This window comes from Electrophorus electricus, chromosome 13 (assembly GCF_013358815.1).
Source record: "Electrophorus electricus isolate fEleEle1 chromosome 13, fEleEle1.pri, whole genome shotgun sequence".
NCBI classification, from domain to species: domain Eukaryota; kingdom Metazoa; phylum Chordata; class Actinopteri; order Gymnotiformes; family Gymnotidae; genus Electrophorus; species Electrophorus electricus.
Genome location: NC_049547.1, coordinates 22,497,644 through 22,516,421, shown reverse-complemented (window position 1 = coordinate 22,516,421; position 18,778 = coordinate 22,497,644). Strand labels below are relative to the sequence as shown.

At 46.9% G+C, this 18,778-nt stretch overlaps 1 protein-coding gene across 1 annotated transcript in view; it reads right to left on the bottom strand.

Annotated features, from left to right (window-relative positions):
- Positions 1–4,212, bottom strand: part of chrm3a (cholinergic receptor, muscarinic 3a) — a 101,496-nt gene extending 97,284 nt beyond the window's left edge. Inside the window, exon 1 of the mRNA XM_035532959.1 lies at positions 4,148–4,212. The gene's annotated coding sequence lies outside the window, so the exon portion shown is untranslated. The remainder of the gene's footprint in view (positions 1–4,147) is intronic.
- Positions 4,213–18,778: the final 14,566 nt, after the last annotated feature.

Sequence of the window (18,778 nt, the reverse complement as noted above, 5' to 3'; positions counted from 1 at the left end):
TTCCTGCTCCCCAACACACTCTGGTCATGGATATGCAAGAACACAGCAAAGGTTTGAAAAAGAGAAATATAGTTATCAAAGCTGAAGTGATGAAGTGACTCCATGAAGGGTCATACCAGGCCACTGAACCACGGACCACCCAAAGGATGGACCATGGCTCAGAAAACAAGTAAACAAATAAAAATCCAAGCCAAAAAAAGGACCACCTCGACGATTTTAAGACGAGTTACGCCCGAAAGCTTCGTTCGTTTAGTCCAGTGAGGGGGGGGGGGGTCTGTTAATGGGGGGAGTTTAATACGACCAGATATGAGACTCATGAATATCATCTCATTTGAAAGGCTGAGCAGGAAATGATTAGCCTGCCAATTAGTTGAGTCACTTCTATTTTCCCCTGCCACGACCGAGGTGAGATCCCCTCACTGACTGCCACACGCAAACATGCTGAAACGACGGAACCCCAAGGAGGAAGAAGAAAAAATCCCGGAAAGTTCCGCAGCAGTCCGGGGAGAGGTGCTCGCCCAACTGCTGGAGGATTCACACACACACAAACACACACTCTGCCAAATTAGGAGCCTTCCCAAGTACGACCTGATCTGCTAGTTCCCTTACAGAACTACGATTCGGACTCAGAATCAGAGCTGCACGGAACGAGGGGAGGGTAAAGAAACCCTGGAACTCTTTCACATTACAGCACCAGAATGTAACTCAAACCGTAAACACTGAGATACCAAGTAAGAAATGTGTAACAGCTGACACTCTACACTTTCTTCATATTACCTTATGGAAACACAGAATATGAATCATGCACTGCTAATGTACACACTGTTCATTGTATTACATGGTTTATGTTTTATTTACACTGTAACAATGGTTTAGCTACATTTTATTAGTGGTGGCATAACAATGTGTTGATGAAATGTTCTGTATGAGTGCAAGAGAAGCCAGACATTCCATCAGCTACCTCAAGGACGATGTGAAACGTAACTCTGTCTGTCACGTGGATCAGTGACGTGGCCTCCACAAAACAAACGCGAACCAGGCAAAGCCTCTGAAGAACACTCGTCAGAGCTGAGTAACCCCATCAGAAGGAAGAGTTCCTTCCCTCATTCGGCATGTGGAGACCAGCCCTAGTTCATCCCAGTATAGCTGAACCCACCCGAGTGTCCCCGACTTAGCGAAGAAGACACTCCCTCCTGACATACGCCAATCATTTTTTCCAGCCAATCACAGTGTGGTAAGATGTGCCAGAATGCTTCAAATTGACATAATCAATGGCCAAACAACGCATAACATCACAAGGGTTATACACTAATCAAACACTGAACACCACATGACATCACTAAGAATAACATGTGCCTCCAAAGTGTCTCTGATATGGAAATATGGGACAGTTTGTGATCTATATAAGAGCATATATGTTCAAGATGCAGTATTATACCTCTGTAAGCCTCAATCATTTTCTGACAGGTCTCACCAAACGCGAGCGCTTCAGACACGTCTCAGACACGTCTCACTCAAAAGTGATCCCTTCCTCTCGAGCCACAGGCGGCTTAGCAGCAGAATTTTTTTGTTTTTTTAAACAACAAAAACTTGAACAGGAAGGACTGAAAAATAACCCAAGAGGAATTCCTGGGCATTTGATAAACGGTCACAAAAGGTGGGCAGGGCTTTCTGCTGACAGACAGGTGAGAGAAACCATCATACACAAGCCTACAGAGATTTGCTTGACAAGCTGTTGTTCTGGTGGAACCTTGGGGCTCCAGTAGGGAGACGCGGGCCACATGACGCGAATATGTGCAGAGAGATGCCAAGGCACAATACTGCCGCCTCCGTAAACACCTCCCCACTGTGACGGCACGACGGGAAAGGTGCCTACGGCTCATAGCGGGAGAGCGTGACCCCGCGGAAGCTGCCAGAAATGCCTGAGAGCATCTCCTCAGCCAAGGACACGAGACATCCCAACTTCAGCTCACTGGACTCACGCCAAACCCTAAAGTACTGAGGGCCCCTGAACACATTATCCTCTGGAAGACAGACTATACACACTCATTAAAAAACTCCAGCTACTGAGGGCTATTTATGACCACACACACATGCACACACGGGGTTTTAACGGCAGTAACAGCCCACACCCTTTAACTCTCTCCACTGTGTCTGGATGGCAATAACCAGCTCTGGCAATGATGGTTCTCCTATTACCACATACTACCTCATTAGCCATGCGGTTGTTAGCTAATACGCGTTCACACCTGGTTAGGCAGTGGTGTGTAATGAAGCTGAATCCACAGCGTATGGCGGGTCGGCCGTATTGGTCTCAGACCGAGCTCCCGTCCGTGGGGTTCTCGGCAGGAGCCTTTCCTGGCTCCAAACACAGACGCAGCCTTACACACGCAGGTGTGTGTGTGTGTGTGTGTGTGTGTATGTGTGTACATGCAGGTGTGTGTGTGTGTGTGTTTGTGTGTGTACATGCAGGTACGTGTGTATGCGTGTGCATGTGTGTATATGCAGGTGTGTGCGTGTGTGTGTGTGTACACATGTGCATGCGCATGTATGTGCGCTAGTGCATGCCCAAGTGTGTGTGTGTGTGTGTCCATTTCAGAGTGGGAGAATAAAATTAAAACAATGTGGATTGGATATTATTTCTGACTTTCTTTCAGTTCATTAACTGCCGAGCTGTAATCCAGAAAGTTCAGGAGATTCAAAGTAGCCTGTGGTAATGCCCCGCCCACATAAACAGCAGCATGCGATAATGCCCCGCCCACATAAACAGTCACAAACAACCTGCATTCATGCCACGCCCACAAAAACAGAATCCTGTCATCAAGTCCCGCCCACACAAACCCGTCCGTCATCACTTCCTTTCACTAACCAATTTAAACGTTTATTTTTTTCTTCCACAAACTTGTTTTCTGGCACAAAATCAACATCAGAGTGCAGACAGTTGTGGGGAGCTTTGTCCAGCGCTGCCCTCGCGACCTTCACAAGTTCACACTAATAAACAGGATAACATGTTTGCTTCACATGACACAGGATTTTTATTGTTGTTGTTTGATGCACATATTTATATTTCTACTGTCAACAGGTGAGTCGGGTTTATTCGAATGATTCAGAAGGCTATGATGTGGCTTACTGCGTAAGAAAAGGGTAAGACAGGAAGGAGTGTGTGAGAGTGTGTGTGTGTGAGTGAGAAGAGATGGAGAGGGCGTGTAATATTCTCCGTCTCTCGCATCTCCTAGAAATGTTTTCCTTCTCTTTCTCCTCTCATGTTAGCATTAGCAGCGATAAGTCTGCACATATCCCACAGCATGCGCGATGCGTGTCACCCACTGGGTCTGTGTGCGTGCACACTGCACGTGAGCTGAAGCACTTCACCAAGTACAGCATCAGCGCAACGACCAAAAACAACGGAGGGTCAAACCCCAGCAGGGAAGAGCACAGATCTGAGACCAGTCTTTATGGCTTACATCCCTGTTCTAGTTATTTGGAGAGCCAATGCAGAACAGGTCCTGGGACATTTAATGCAATAACATGCTGTCTAGCAAAAACGACAACAGAAATACACTGCACACACCGAGAGCAAAATAACAAACGTTTCTTAAACACACACACACGTCTCATCACGTCTTATTTGGGGTAAATCTCTCTCAAGAATTAAGCAAATTTCTTTGTATTTAAATACATAACAGTAAAATTTTCTCCGGTTTCTGTTGTGAAATTCACAAACAGGTGATGCTCATCTATTTGGGAGCATCCCCTCCCGCGCGCCCCGTCAGTGGGGCACACGCAAAGCGTAAAGCGCGCAGCGTTAATAACTACCGACAAACTACAGGCGCTGACTGGGATGCGTGTAGCGCCTGAAAATGAAGTAAAAATTCAAATATCTTTTCAAAAATCGTGACAAGCCTGTCGAAAATGCACGAGCGTTAACTTAGTGGTGAAGTTTGTGAACATTTACATGCAACAGGATGTAAAGAATATCAGATTAAAACGACCGTGGTGTGTGCCATGTTTACAGCACAACTACCGTCCACACACACTCTCCGACACGAGACCCCTGCTGTAGCCCTGCACAGTGCCGCACGGGAAGTTTGGCCAAACAAACCGCGCGGCGCATCGACGCGTCCGCTGGGCGAGCAGCAGCGCTTACCTTCCCGGAGTAGAGACTTCACATGAGCTCGAGGTCGCACGCGCACACTGGAAGAACTTGCTCAGGCAGTCAAAAGACGCTTTCGCAGCTCCTGGAGAGGCGCACGGTGGGGTCGCGCTCGCGCTGTCCGGGCGTTCGGCTCCCCGCGCGACCGCGGCGACTAATTACCGCACCAGCGGAATCTCCAGGAGCGCACGAGACGAAGCCTGCCCCCCCCCCCCCCCCCCCCCCACGCGGCTGGTCTGATTGGCTAAGGTGTTGGTGACGCACCAGCAGGTGGCAATCCAGTCGCGTGAAAGGCTCCAGAAACAGAAGATGAACGCGCGAGACGTGCTGGTGCTCTCACGGAGGATGTGACGTCATCAGGACCCGCTACAGAGGACTGGACCTGGGTGTCACAGTGGCGCCTCTGTACTGTCTGCACAGCAAGTACGATATGTTACCCCCCCCCCCCCCCCCAATAAAATAGAGAGAGAGAGAGGGAGGGAGAGAGAGAGAGAGAGAGAGAGAGAGAGGGAGAGAGAGAGAAAGAGAGAGAGAGAGGGAGGGAGAGAGAGAGAGAGAGAGAGAGAAAGAGAGAGGGAGAGAGAGAGAGAAAGAGAGAGAGAGGGAGGGAGAGAGAGAGGGAGAGAGAGAGAGAGAGGGAGGGAGAGAGAGAGAGGGAGGGAGAGAGAGAGAGGGAGGGAGAGAGGGAGGGAGAGAGGGAGGGAGAGAGAGAGAGAGAGAGAGAGAGAGAGTAGCCGTGTCGAGGAACAAGCAAACAATATATTTTCCTGCTCAAGGAAAATTACTGTAAGAAGTGTTTAAAAAAACTCACAAAGTTAACAAATAGAATAGCGACTTAACTAAACAGAAAAATTGGAGAAGAGTTATCAACAGAAACACACACCACGATGAGGCTAGAAGTACTTATACAGACAGGGCTAACTCAACCAAACATACACACAGCAGTTATTTAACAAATACATTAAGTATTAAATTGAAACCAAATAAAGTGTGCAGGGAGGCGCATGGCATTCTGGGACACCATGCTGTGACCCATGTCATGTGGATGCCACACGGCCTTGCATGCGCAGGTTGTGCAGTCACGCTTGCATGCCTGGTGAAAGTGGCCATCCCTGGCCGTGCGAGTCACATGCTCACGTTTGGCGAGTGCTGGAATCGTCCTGGTGGCATCAGGCTTGTCAGTGTTCCCTACTCCCCCCTCTGGTCCTGACGGACAGCCGAGCACGAGGTCCGGGGGAATCTAGGACCGGAGTGAACGAAGCTGCCTCGTGTACAGTGGAGTAGCCACGGCAGCAGGCCCTGGAGCAGGTGGCAGGCCCAGTCACGCTAGTGTTGCACAGAACAGTGGCAATCTGAGTGGCGAGTGTCCGTTTGAAACCGTCCACAAGGTCGTGACTCTGAGGGTAGAGCTGCGTGCTTGGAGTCTTTTGGAGTCGCAGCCAGTTGCAGACCTCAGCCATAAGCTGCCAAGGCTACGGGTGCTGCGGAGCTCCTCTGGCACTCTTTGGCCAGCCACTCTATCATCGTGACCATGCTCCGGTCCAGGAAAACAGCAAACACGCAGGAAAGCGCGCATGCCCCTTGGGCCGCTTAGTGAAACCGTCCATAGCCTCAAGGCCATGATGGAAAAGGGGCTTTCGCGGTCGTCCTCTTCATTAGCGCACTGGAGCAGAGAAACGGAAGCAAGGCGTGTGACCACTGCAGCGGTTCCTTCACTGCAGTGCACTGGTCTGAGTAGTGCGCATCCAGCTCTACATCTGTGCGCCAGCCCGGCCAATAGGCCAATATATATATATATAAATAAAATATCCAATCGTGAACAAGGGACACCTTTTTGCTAGCTATTAAGAGTCAAATAACTTCCTGTCCTTACACACTTAATGAAATATTACTGAATGCAATGTATATAAAAGGAAAATAATTTCTTACAATAGCTTCTAAATTTTTGTTCATCGCCGCTCAGTATTGAGCGGGAACCCTGCGGGTCTAACAATCACGATAATTGTGAGCTAAACGCTACCGATCATTTATCCCTCGCGCTCCCCGCGTGCCCGACCCGTCTCCACGGACCGCTTCTCCAGCGTGCATATTTTCCCGCGAGACTTCTCTGCACGCGGCTGGAGATTGGGACGCTATCCGCGCGGCGTTGCGTCATAAGCGTGTCTCCGCACGTCTCTTTAATGTTCACTGTACTTCCAGCTATAGCCAGAACAAGCTCTTATACGCAGAGTTTATTATACACAGATCATTTAACATCTCCGCTCCACGTCGGGACAAACACCGTCTGCCGTGTTTTAATGCTTTGGCCACATTGAGATGAAAATCGGGTCAGACTCGAAGATTTCTGAAAAATCATTTTTATTCCATACCATGTTTTATCCGCAGCGATTAAAAGAACATAAAGGTTCGTTTTTCTACAAATGTGAAATAATTTAAGAGACCCTTTTCAACCCAGGCGTCAAACGCTCACCATATTAACAGTCTCGATGAGTTTTTGCGAGCCTCGTGACTGAACCGTTTCCTGAGCAATGTTAAACAATGAATTATTCTTATTTGTCATGTATTCATTTTATCTGTGATCATACGTGCTATCGATAGCCCCTGTAACAATGCCTTTTCAACTACTGAATATGCTACTTGCTAACATAATTAGGTAGATGATGGTTGAAAATACAGACTTGGTCTTTTGAGTGTTGAGTCTCTTCCCTGACTACATCCTTTACTCTTCAGTGAGGGTCATTAACACTGTAATAAATACATCAGTACCTCAACAAATAACAAAAAGACGATTGTTCAAATGTTCCCCACATGTCAGTTGTATCCCTTTAATATGATTATTTAATCTCATCCAGTGGCTCAACTGTTTAATGAATAAAATGAATGAAGCAGTCCTGAGACGAGGACAGACACGCTTGTGTGTGTTCCACACACCTGACAGAACAGTGACGGCGTGGGACGCTTTACTGGATAACACAGGAAGCAGTTGTCATGGGTGCACGCTTATCTCATTACCGCCTTTCCACCACAGAGAGTCTTACGTTTCATATTGTGGGGAAGACTGGACACGGCATGCTACAGGTTAAGGGCGATACCAGAGAGGAAGAGTTGGGCTCATCCAGACTGGGTCTTCTCCTTCACACCCCAGCACACATCAGTCAGGTCGGGGAGGTCTGCAAAAATGCCAGCGAGTTCAGGTGCCTCCAGAATGTAAATCCAGACAGAGCCATGGCTCCCTGGGAGCATCTCTGCTCTAAGGGGCATTTATCCTGGGGACTGACGTGTCCTGCTGGACTTCACACCGCCCAGGACCAGTGGCCGCTTCCCCAGCTGGGCTTCACTATTCACCTTCTCGTGACCAGGAATAAAGAGACAACGTTAAACAGAAACCAGGGGCCAGGTCGCCGTAGCGAATACACGTCTTGATGGTCGTATTATCGGTATTCAAATGCCCGCTGTTGCAGTGGTCAGAATTATAGCGGTCCTAGATACAGAGGGTCGTGGATACAGAGGGTCCCAGCGGAGACATAATGAGAGACATAACGCTCCTTCCTGAGTTGTGGTGAGAACACCAGGTATTGCACCTCTCATTGTGCAGATGGCTTACAGAGACCCTGTCAAGGTACACATACCAGCCACCCGATTACGTTAATAAAAGACATCACAATGAACCCACCAACCAGGTTAAACAAATTTCTGCCACGTCTATCCCACACAGGGCTAAACATTTCTGCAGTGCTGTATCAAAAGTGCGAAATTTTGTAGTTGATTAGACAAATCTTCATCATCTGAGGTCTGTAAAGCAAAACCCAGGTTACGGATGATCCGAATTCAGTGATGTGAGTAAGAGAGAGTGCCTGTATGTGTGAGCCTGATGAGTCCGAGAGCAGATAAAAATATTTCTGCCACCTGGCAGTAATATTACCTCCCCTTGAAGTCCTGGAGAATAGAGAGGGAGAAAGAGAGAAAGAAAGAGAGAGAGAGAGAGAGAGAGAAACAAAAGGTAACTAAAACAAATAGCAAAACTGAAAGTGAGCATGAACAACAGTGAGTCGTGAAGGGCAGAGAGAGGTGAAGGTGTGAAACACAAGATCAAAGAGTTTGAAAATACTGCCAGAACGTTACATTAAGGGCAAGAAGGTCTTGACAATAACACGGATACACACACACACTCATACACACACACACACACACACACACACACTCATACACACACACACACTCACGCACGCACACACGCACGCACGCACACACACACACACACACACACTCATACACACACTCACGCACGCACACACGCACGCACACACACACACGCACACACTCATACACACACACGCACGCACGCACGCGCACAAACACACACACACACGCACACGCGCACACACACGCACACACGCGCACACACGCGCACACACACACACACGCGCACACAAACACGCACGCACACACGCACGCACACACACACTCATACACACACACGCACACAAACACACACACGCGCACGCACACACACACACGCACGCACACACACACACACACACACGCGCGCACACACGCACACACACACACACACACACACAAACACACACGCACACACGCACGCACACACACACACGCACACAAACACACACATCCTGGAAGTTTGCTAGGACTAATTATATTATTTACAAGCCTCTTTTAAGAAAATGAAAAGGAGTTTGTTTTTTATGTTTTGTTTTGTTGTTTCTTTATTGTGCATTTGCTCAGTAAACATTTCTGCTTTGTAAAAATGCCTCAACACTGGCAGCATCTCTAAGCCAAATACACAACGCTGTCTTTCCCTCTGTAAACAGGACCACCTTTAATTACCCATTAACCTCAGCACCAGCTAGACGCATTACGCCATCACCCCAAATGCAGACAAACAGGTCCCGCCTCAGCGTGCATACATTATTCGATGCTATAGAGTGCATGGAGGTTGTCATTCCCCACCGTGGCAGGGCGGAACAATAAAACCAGAGGTCCGTGTAAATGATCCAACACCAGGCCAGACGGCGTCGCGTGGACGGGAATTCGAGTCGCTGTGAGGAATCCACGTCTAATTTCAGTACAGCATTAAACCTGGGGCAGATGGGTCATTTTAGCGTTCCCACCTGTGGCGGTGTATTCCCATCATGATTAGCACAGCTGTTTAACTGTATAAAAGGACTGATGTGATTGGTTGAGACAATGCTGACCTATCACCCCAGCCCTGCTGTTCGGTGCAGTTTCACCCAGTGGAAGGATGTGGATGATTGTGTCTGTCTACCTCCACACCTAATTACACCTAGCGATGGTTTATAGTGGTTATACCTTTGTTTCTGTTCTGCTCCTTAGTTCCGTCTGTACTGCCAAAATCACCTGGTTAATCTAATTAACGCGCTAATTAATGGACTAATTAGCATTTTGAAAGGGGTGTGTTAGATGATGGGAAACTTTAGACCGGGAAACCCCTATTGTTAGATCACCCTGTGAAGGGTTCAGGCTTTCAGACGTCAAGCTTGAGTGTGTGTGTGTGTGTGTGTGTGTGTGTGTGTGTGTGTGTGTGTTTTAATAAAGCACCTCACATACTTGAGGTCTGTATCCATTCATAGAACAAACGCACCGAACACAATATCAAACGTCAAGACTAACTGATCCAAGACTAACACGCTTCACTCCTACACTGGAACAGTGCTAGCACAGTGTCAACATGTGAGTGTGAGGCCTTTATTGAAGAGAGCAAGTCCTGATCAGACTTGGACACAGGGACGTACCGAAGGCCAAACACAGGGTTTAAGATGGGGACGGGACTTTGGGAGCAAAGCTGTGTGAAGCTTTCAATGTGAAAAGAAGGACCTTGAACCGAACATGGTAAGTAACAAATAACCGATGAAGACTGATGAGTGGAAGTGATGTGGTCCATCCTCCTAGCAGATGGATTCTGTACCTATTAAGGGATACGACAGGGGGCCAGATTAAAGGAAATAACAGTAATCTAACCTGAGGGTTACAAATGCACGGCTGGTGTTTTTGCATCTACTCAGCTGAGGGAGGTCTACTGAACTGTTTGTTTTTGTGTGTGTGTGGAACCAGAGCTTTCTCTGAGAGTGCTGATATGAGCAGCAGGCCTAACTACTGTTCAGCCAAAATCAATACCAAAGCCAGATAAACTAGCTGTCAAACTCCATCTGACACAAACGGAGTAGTTTTTTGATCTCATGCCAGAGGGGAGGGGTTTGTTACAAAGGGGATAGATGTGTTTCAGAGGGGATAACTGTGTTTCGGGGGGGGGGGGGGGGGGGGGGGGGGTATTACAGGGGGGAGGAGTGTGTTTCAGCAGGGAGGGCTGTGTTTCAGAGGGGAGGGGTGTGTTTCAGAGGGAATAGATGTTACATAGGGGAGGGGCTTGTTTCAGAGGGGAGGGATGTGTTACAGAGGGGAGGGGTGTGTTTCAGAGGGAATAGATGTTACAGAGGGGAGGGGCGGGTTTCAGAGGGGAGGGATGTGTTACAGAGGGGAGGGGTGTGTTTCAGAGGGAATAGATGTTACAGAGGGGAGGGGCGGGTTTCAGAGGGGAGGGATGTGTTACAGAGGGGAGGGGTGTGTTTCAGAGGGGAGGGGTGTGTTTCAGAGGGAATAGATGTGTTTCAGAGGGGAGGGGTGTGTTTCAGAGGGAATAGATGTGTTTCATAGGGGCGTGTTTCAGAGGGGAGGGGTGTGTTACAGAGGGGAGGGGTGTGTTTTGGAGGGGATAGATGTGTTTCAGAGGGGCATGTTTCAGAGGGGAGGGGTTGTTACAGAGAGGAGGGGTGTGATTTGGAGGGGATAGATGTGTTTCAGAGGGGCATGTTTCAGAGGGGAGGGGTTGTTACAGAGGGGAGGGGTGTGTTTTGGAGGGGATAGATGTGTTTCAGAGGGGATTTCAGTAGAGAGGAGAGGTGTATGCTTCAGAATGTCTCAGATGTTTTTTAGTATCCTTATACCCACTCTACACTCCGTGTGGCACTCATCATCCTGAGAAAATTATATTGAGGCAATAATTATAACAAAACAATTTCAGAGGGGAAGGACATGTTTCAGGGGAATGGGTGTGTCTCAGAGCAGAAGAGTACGTCTCAAAAATTGGTGCATTTTCAGTGTTAGCTCAGTGGGTAAGGTTCTGGGCTAGTAATTAGAAGGCTGCTGGTTCAAGTCCTGCCACTGTTGGGCCCCTGAACAAGACCCTTAACCCTCAATTACTCAAGTTGTCTTCAGTCAGAATTGTAAGTTGCTTTAGATAAAAGTGTCTGATAAATGCTGTAAATATGAATGTTAATCTTCTCCAGCAAGTGAAATGCACTTAATTGTGTATTGATGCAGTGAAATTAAAAGGACACCATACCAAAGATGTAATCTGTCAAGACTAACGTGAGACATGTGATGAACTGAACCTGTTGGACTTTACTGCTTCCTATACAGATGTTTGTCAGGGAAAATCTCTCTTTTTAACCCTATTATCTAATAATGATTGTCTTCTCCAGTTCCACCCAATAGCTAATCAATTTACCCTTATCACATGTGCTCTTGGACTCCCAGCCAGAGATGGGTCTGGTATCACCGGGCATCGGACCCACAAGGAACCAAGCACAGGGCTAGCACTAGGGAAAACGTTAACTGTATGTATTTAAGGTCCAAATTTATTGTATAAAAACAACTTTCTAGCCATGAGATCAACCACTGTGTGTGTAATATTTTTACTTCTCTCTAATAAAATGTCACTTTTCAGATCCCGGCGTCTTTAATCTTTAATCTCGGTGACCTGCTTCGTCTGGGCTTTTCCCTGAGGGCTGCTGAAGGTCCTTGGTCATGATTTACAGGAGATGGTCACAGGGCTGCTTTAGCATCCACTCTGATGCTGTGGGTTATCACGTATCGACCTAAATCTCATTAAAACACACACACACAAATGCACACACACGTATCTTTAAATACATGTGATTTGAACAGTACAAATCAACACAACGCTATTTTAGGAGCGATGAATGGTGTGGTTTATCACTGGTCAGAGAACACTCGTCGATGGGACTGTGATCTGAGGAGAGAGAGAGAGAGTGTGTGTGTGTTTGTGTGTGCGAGAGTGAGAGAGCTAGAGAGAAGGAGTGAGAGAGAGCGAGAGAGAGAGAGAGAGAGAGAGAGAACCATGAATCTCCACTGTTTGAGTCTCTCTCTTGTAAATTGGTTGTCGTCAGTAGCTGCTAATACAGTAACTCGTGCTGGCAGTGTTCAATTAATGTTTTAGACACCGAAGATATCACACACACACACACACACACACATTATATATATATATATAAAATCTGTCTATTCGTACATTTATTAATGTGTACGTTTATTCGTTCAGTTACTTCCTGACAAAAGCCACACTTACCTCGCTGTGAGGTATCCCACTCACACTCTCTCTCTCTCTCTCTCTCCCACTCTCTCTCTCCCACTCTCTCTCTCTCTCTCTCTCTCTCTCTGTGTGTGTGTCTCTCTCTCACATCTCCTGATATTTTGGCTCAAGTCACAGGTCCCGTAAACTGCTGTTGTCAATAGTTTAATCAGAAGTAATTTGATCACAGACAATTTTCCTCCTGAATAATGAGATTATGTGAGGTCTTATCGCTCACAGCTGTAGGAAACATCCCAGGAGTAAAACCACCGCAATCGAGTTATCATCATACCCTGACGTCATACCCAGACCCGGCCTGACCGAAGCGTTCAGGGGACAGTCCCCCACGTCACATTTAACGGGCTGGTCAGGACCATGGAACCTGTGGGAGGCACGAGCTCGGAGCTGACGGTGCACTCGAGCTTGGCTGCTCTTTCTACAACTCACAATCGACACCATGACATCACTGAGTTGGTATTTCGTCAAGGAGAAAACATCTTGTACCCCACTCTGCTGTGAAGGAGACTAGTGGTTCACACACGTGAGCTATTAGCAAGGCACAAATTCACTAATTCATCAGCTCCCCAGTGACATGGAAATTCAGCAGTAAAATGTACGTGTGGCGGAAAATCGACGCTGGTTGTGTCATTCAGCTCGCGACAAGCTACAGCTCTGTCTAGATAACTCTGTGTCCTGGGAACCATTCTGGAGATATTGAATGGGGGAGGAATCTATTTAACAGATGTCGCAAAAGCTATCTATTTTAGCTGAGCCACGATACACACACAGGATCATGTGGCTTAGACCTTGTCTCTTTTTGATATTTTGTATAGTGCCTTTCTCTCTAGTATAAGGTCCACCAAACATCCATAGCACATTACAGTAGTAGTGATACCTTCACACATGGCTCACCAGTTAATGAATGACCAGCTAACTAAAGCTAAGATGGTCCTGAGAGCCCTTGTTTTCTCTCTCTCACACACACACACACACACACACACACACACACACACACACACACACACACACACACACACACACACACACACACACACACACACACACACACACACACACACACACACACACACACACACACACACACACACACACACACACACACACACACACACACACCATCTGAAAGTTCTGTGCAGGTTTACATATTCAACCTCCATAATCAGAAGGTTGTCAGTTCAACTCCCACCACTGCCAAGTTGCCACTGTTATAAAAGTGTCGGCTAAATGCCGTAAATGTAGATGATAATTCCATGGAGAAGCACCAACAGTTGAATGTCCATTAAACAGCTAATATCTGTCTGTAAAGTGTCCTTGAGTCTGATTAAGGAGCTATATAAATGTAAATAATAATAATAATAATTTGTCCACAGTAAATCACTCTTGGCATGCCTGACCACACTAGTCACAAAACATTCTTTGTTTATGACATAAGTTTCATGTGACCCAGATAAATCACTACGTTTAACCCCCCACTGGTCCAGTTCCACTGCATCTGAATATGGAAAACCTGAGCATGTGCATTTGTGTGCATTGACGTATGCACACATGCATGTTTGTTAGTGTGTGTGTGTGCGTATGTGGGTGGGTGTTCAATGTGTGTATGTGTTCAGTGTGTGTGCATGAGTGTGTGCGTGTGCATGTGCGTGTGTGTGTATAAGTCTCATATGTGCATTTCATAAAGACATCAGCAGACCTGCAGAGCACAGCATAATGTAACCACTAATGGAGGAGTGAGTCTGTCCTTATGCATGAGGAGACAGGGGGAGAGAGAGAGAGAGAGAGAGAGAGAGAGAGAGAGAGAGAGAGGGAGGGAGGACAGAGACTAACAGTAACAGACTAACAGAGGACAGAGACTCACAGTACTGCACCCACTCAGCCCAGTAAGCTGTTTAATACCAGGAAACCATACAGATGGGCCCAAAACAGCACAGAAGAGTTCCAGAAAGCAATCAGCTCTCAGGAAATTCAAACACATTTAGACACCTTTCTGGACACCACATACACTTAGAATAATGAAGGCATCAATCTTGCAGTTAAGAATATTAATCATATTTTATGTGCAACTGCCCAAAACATTTAACCTAACACAAGTAAGGAACAAACCAAAAAACAAGAGATATGTGGTTGGACACAGAATGTCAAAAAATTAGGAAAGAATTGAATAAGTTATTAAATCAAAAACCAAAAAGCCAAAAACACTGAGACTCTATAAACGTACAGTCAGAATCAAAAACCCATGCAAATTTACGCCTTGAGTATTGTGAAACACTGAGACTCTACAAACGTACACTCAGAATCAAAAAAGCACAACACACACAAGCACAACTGTCTGTAAATACAGACTAGAACACTGGAACACACTCAATAAATGTAAATCAGAAGAACTGGCCATTTAAAACAGATACATGGATAACACATTTTAAATCACTCTGCAATCAATTACCCAACAATACAAGACCAGAACAAAAGCGTATAACTGAAAAATTCAGTATATTAGACCTGCAAGTGGCAGTGGAGCTCAGTGGTGAAGGTACTGGACTAGCAATCAGAAGGTTGCTGGTTCAAGTCCCACCACTGCCAGGCTGCCACTGTTGGGACCCTGAGCAAGACCCTTAACCTCAAGTTGTGTTTGGTCATAAGTGTAAGTTGCTTTGTATAAAAGTGTCAAGTAAGTGTGCCTGGTGGCATTTAAATGAAATGATTAAACACAAGTAAAACACTCCAGCTGGCCACTCTAACATGACTCTCACTTGGTTACTTCCCTGATATCTGGAGTCAAGGTCTTATAACACGTATCTTCAAAAATGGAGATAAATTTGACCCCAATAACTACAAAGGCATCTGTGTGAACAGTAATCTGGGGAAGGTACTCTGTAACATTATTAATTCAAGACTTACAGACTTCCTTATGAAACACAGTGTCTTGAGAAAAAGGCCGACTGGATCAATACCAAATCACCGCACGTCAGCTCATATTTACACCCACACTGACATACAGTTAACCAGCATTATTATCATTTAATATGACATTATTGCATCTATGTACACAAAAAATAAGTGCGGTTAAGGTTGCCAACAAAAGGACTGTGTTGTTTTCTCAGGAGCGTGGAGTGAGACAAGGCTGCTGATTAAGCCCAACATTATTCAACATTTACATCAATGAATTAACCGCCATTTATAACACTGCAGCACCTGGTCTCACTCTACACGACTCAGAAAGAACGTTTCTGCTCTACACAGACGACCTGGTTCTACTGTCACCCACAGAGCAGGAGATACAACAGAACCTGGACCTGCTGGAGCAGTACTGACAGACCTGGACCCTGAACCTGCTGTAGCAGTACTGACAGATTGGACCCTGAACCTGCTGTAGCAGTATTGGCAGACTTGGACCCAGGACTTGCTGGAGCAGTAGTGACAGACCTGGACCCTGGACCTGCTGGAGCAGTACTGACAGACCTGGACCCTGGACCTGCTGGAGCAGTACTGACAGACCTGGACCCTGGACCTGCTGGAGCAGTACTGACAGACCTGGACCCTGAACCTGCTGTAGCAGTACTGACAGATTGGACCCTGAACCTGCTGTAGCAGTATTGGCAGACTTGGACCCAGGACTTGCTGGAGCAGTAGTGACAGACCTGGACCCTGGACCTGCTGGAGCAGTACTGACAGACCTGGACCCTGGACCTGCTGGAGCAGTACTGACAGACCTGGACCCTGGACCTGCTGGAGCAGTACTGACAGACCTGGACCCTGGACCTGCTGGAGCAGTACTGACTGGACCCTGACAGTGAACCTGAAAAAAACAAAACAAAACCATCATTTTCAAATAAATGCATGTTCAACAACCTGTACAAATTACAATTTCTTAGGTTTGAAGATTAGATCTACTGGAAACTTCAATCCAGCTGTTAATAAACTGAGAATTAAAGCACACAGGGCGTTCAGTGCAATCAAACGTCAAATTCACATTCAAATATCAACTCAAATTTTGCTCAAAATATTCCAGTCTATCATAGAACCAATTCTGCTGTGTGGTTGTGAAGTGTGGGGCCACTCACAATGGAACAAATACCCAGCTGAAAATATGCACTCTGAATTCTGTAAAAAATATCCTGAAAGTGCACAGGAAAACAAAAAATAGTGCATTTAAAGCTGAATTAGGCCAAGTTCCACTATGACTCAAAATTCAAAAAAGGATGATAAAATACTTGCTACACTTAAAAACCAGAGACCCCCCCCCCCCACTCACACCACAACAAAGCCCTGCAGTTCCAAGAGCTGAGCAGAGAAAAGTCCCCTCACACAGCCACTCCCCTCACACAGCAGGTCCCCTCACACAGCCGATTCTCTCTCATAGCAGGTCCCCTCACACGGAGTTAATTAACAAACACTAACACTGCAACACACCAGGACCAGTCTGAAATACAATCAGACCAAACCAAATTATCCCCCTCTGGAACACAAGCACAAAGAGTAACACAATGTTATGTGGCCTTAAAACGTCAGTACACTGTAGCACACGACCTGTACACAGTGACTGACATTAAACACAAAACAACGCTGACAAAGTCCAGACTCGGAGAACACAGCCTGGCCGTCCAGACTGGATGATAGGAGACATCACGGCTGTCCAGAGATCAGAGACTCTGCCAGCAGTGTTACAAAGACACTAGAAAGACAGAGCTGCACATTCTCATCAAATTTACTTTACAAAATTTGAGACGATCCACCCCAACTTTGAGTGTCTATCTAACACTGACACTGTCCATGTGACAGCAGCGCTTTAGCTGGGTGATACATATCTGCCTCCATGATATGAGGGACAGTGAGAAGCCCACACACCCACACACACACACACCCGCACACACACACCCGTGCACCCACACGCACGCACCCACACGCGCGCACACACACACATGCACACACACACACACAATAAATAGTAAATACATGTATTTCTTTTCCTTCTTTAGCTTTCTCATCTTAACTTTTGGGATTGAGAGCCAGAGATGGGCAGAAAGACACACAGAGGCAGGAGAGACTCCTGCACTCACTGCAACCTGATTACTGCCTCCTCTGCTCCAGCTACTCCCTGGGCTTTCACGTGCTCAGGCTCCCTGGAAATAGCACAGATGGATTACACAGCGTCTCTGAGGAAGCCCCGAACAGACGAGGGGCTCTGGCCCTCCACCTGTAGACCTGAAGCTCAGATGTTAATGGGCTCGCAGTCCAGTAGTGATGGTGTTGTAGGAAGGTGAAGTTAAGATGATGGACAGGTCCCAGATCCCTCTCTGCCTGGTCAGCTGTGTGGCACGACAGGTTTGCACTCGGACTACCAGTTCATCAAGATACGGCAGTCGGCACATGAGAAAGAAAGGTCTCATTTGGGTCTTACTTCTGCCTCACCCGTCTCACAAACTCACGCCAGTGTCTCTTTGTAACAATGGTGAAAAGAAAGTGTTAACATAATAGAAACGTAACAGATATTGCTGTGGAGTGACGGGTTGCATCTCATCACAGAGGCTCAAGTTTAAACCCCGATGATGCCACAGTTATCTGGGGCTCAGAGACCGAGAGAGAGGTCTGGGATGCTGGGAAAGATGATTGAGCTTCTCTGCCCTGTAATAATCATTTTATTGATACAGCACTTTTTGGATATTTTCTTTTGAGATTTTTACCAAGTTCCCACCCAGCAAATACGTCTCCCATGTGAAACAACAGCAGCCAACCAGATAGTGTAGCCTGTGCCCTCTCCAGTGCACACGCAGCCAATCATCACGTCGCTTCACATCACGTAGCCAATCACATCGTTTCACGTCATGCAGCCAATCACCACATTATTTCAAGCTGCAGCACATGCACGAGGCACTCAGAGGACCCTTTCTGATGCATGACCTCACGGATACCCATGATTGGCCATTGTTGCTGTGATTGACATGGGAGCGAGACTATGCCGTGCCCGCCTCCAGCCAGTTTGGCTTCCTTGGGCTTCCTCGACACTGTGGTATCACTGGGGGTCAAACTCAAACCTCCCAACAACAGGGCAAACACTTCTGTGTCACACCATGCAGGTGCCCTAGTGGCACAGTGTGCAGGCGCGCACGCACAGACACACTCACACACACACACACACCCCCACACATACATACATACACACACACACACACACACACACCATCATTCCTAAACCT